Source organism: Pseudorasbora parva, chromosome 14 (assembly GCF_024679245.1).
Source record: "Pseudorasbora parva isolate DD20220531a chromosome 14, ASM2467924v1, whole genome shotgun sequence".
NCBI lineage: Eukaryota > Metazoa > Chordata > Actinopteri > Cypriniformes > Gobionidae > Pseudorasbora > Pseudorasbora parva.
The window spans coordinates 9,289,904-9,292,266 of record NC_090185.1 but is presented as its reverse complement, the minus strand read 5'-3'; positions in this window follow the sequence as shown (position 1 = coordinate 9,292,266).

Sequence of the window (2,363 nt, the reverse complement as noted above, 5' to 3'; positions counted from 1 at the left end):
GTTTTTATGTATGACCTCAACATTACAGGTTTTTAAAATATGGCAACTTTAATATCACATTAGCTAAACACCTTTGTCTTTATGTATTGTGTTAATGATAAACAAAATCTTATGAAGATCTACAGATATTAATTCTTATGTATAACTGTGGTTGCAGATGCAGTCCAGGCTTGTGCACAATTCAGAATTGAATTGTGAATGACTCCCAAATCTTGAATTTGAATTGAATTTGAACTGACGTCAAAAATAGGATGTAGAATTACAATTCGAATTTGAATTAAAGGAAGTAAACCATAATTCATAAACATGTCCATCTTGCCAGAGCAGCTTCATCGGCACCTGTTGAGAGAATCTTTAGTGTTGCAGGAAAAATCTTCAGGCCAGAACGCTGCATTCAACATTGGAACAAAACTAATTAAACAACATTGAGGGGGTAATTTATTTCAATTGACCATTATCTATAATTTAGAACAAAATGTTTGAAGGGTTGAGGATTGACACTGGAAACAATGAATCGTGGGTCTTGTAAAAAGTGAGATACTTTCCTAATTTTTTTTAGGAAATGTAACAAATTTTGAGGCTTACATTGAGGAACCCATTAAGCGGATAAAATTAAGGAAAATAAGATTACTTGTTTATTTTAAGAGAATTAGCTCAATTGTGCCTTTTATTTAGAGACATAATTTTTAGTTCCCAGCATGCTTTGCGTATGGCTGGAAATGAAGATTAATATTGAAATGAAGTGTTGTTTAATGTGTTTTTGAGTGAAGGGAAACATCTGTTAATGTTTAATGTTCGTTTGACATTTGAAAGAATATTCTGTTATGTTGAAGTTTTGATCAAAAATAAACAAAATATATATATTTTTTAGTTAATTCTTAGCTAAAAACACTTAGTTCTTTCAAAAATATATGTGCTCATTAATGTATATTTACTTCTTTCAAGTAATAAAGTATTCTCGTAATTTTATAATATACCATTGAAAATACATACGTGTTGAGGGTTCGGATGGCGGTCGCCATGTTGCTCCTCCATCTTGAAAGTACATTAGGCAAAGAGGGACATACCCGTAAATTCAAGCTTCGCTTTTTGCGTTTGGCACTCATGGACGAGGTCGAACTGGAAGCTACATTAATCTTGAACTAAATCGGCCACGAGAGGAACAGAAACTAATATTTACTGGATTGTCATATACCTTTACACTGCTAGATGAGGGATAATATCACACAGTGGAGCTTTAATAGGCCAATTCTGAAATTCTGAATTTTGCACAAGCCTGATGCAGTCAACTTGCTCTCAGCTGGTAACAAACTGGCTTCCTTATTTGCATTTCTTTGTCCTCAGGTGTTTTTTTTGTTTGGTGCGTTCTCGTTGAGTCAAGCAGCAAATTATGTGGGTTATCTATGATGAATCAACTGATAAAAGGTTGTGTGGTTGTTGCCTGAGGCTTCTCCAACACTATTTTGTGAATATTCATTAGCTATTTATTATTTTGTTTGATGTGTTATTCAGTTATCCCTTAATAAATAAATATCTACTTTTGGGTTAATTATTTTGCATGTGGCCTCTTTGTTTATGCCCTGATCCAGGTGATTTGTGTGCTCAAAGTCATCTTTACAGGGACATTGAAATAAGTTCAAGGGGAAAGTAGTTGTAATGCTTCTTATTGGGACACTATCATAGTAAACATGGTTTTGCTTTTTTCTTTCAGTGACTGGCTCAACAACAACTTCGTTCCATCATGTACCGGGACCTGTAAAAAGTCTTTTTTTTTTTTTTTACACACACACATACAAATATGTGTGTGTGTGAGGAATGATATTTATAGAAACTTCTTTCTGTCAGGGAATAAAAAAACATAATACATAAAAGTTTTTTTTTTCAGAACTGTGGGGTAAATTCGCATGTATAAAGTTCAATTCTGAGGGTAAGAAAAGTCTAACATTTACTTGAAATAGCAAGGGTGGATTTTTTTGTGTGAAAACAATCTTGCATATTTTTCCATAGCCATGACATCAACAACAAATGTTGTGTTGTGTTTACCTTGTTCTATTATTAAAATATCTAAATAAAAAAGTAATTTAAAACCGCTTTACTCAACATTAGTCTTCGCTTTACTCAAATAGCCTAGTCTTCAACATTAGGCTTTACTCAACATTAGTCTTCCACTAAATTTAGTTATAAAAACCAGACGGGGTTTAGGAATAATCAATGTAATATACTAATAAGATGAAAGTAGGCCTGCTTATATTTAACAAACGGAAACCGGCGTAAAGCATTTTTGAATATGCATATTAAAAGAACGTTTACGTCATCGTTGTATGCACCTTCCACAGGAACTTTCACTTTAACTTCAGTTGGAA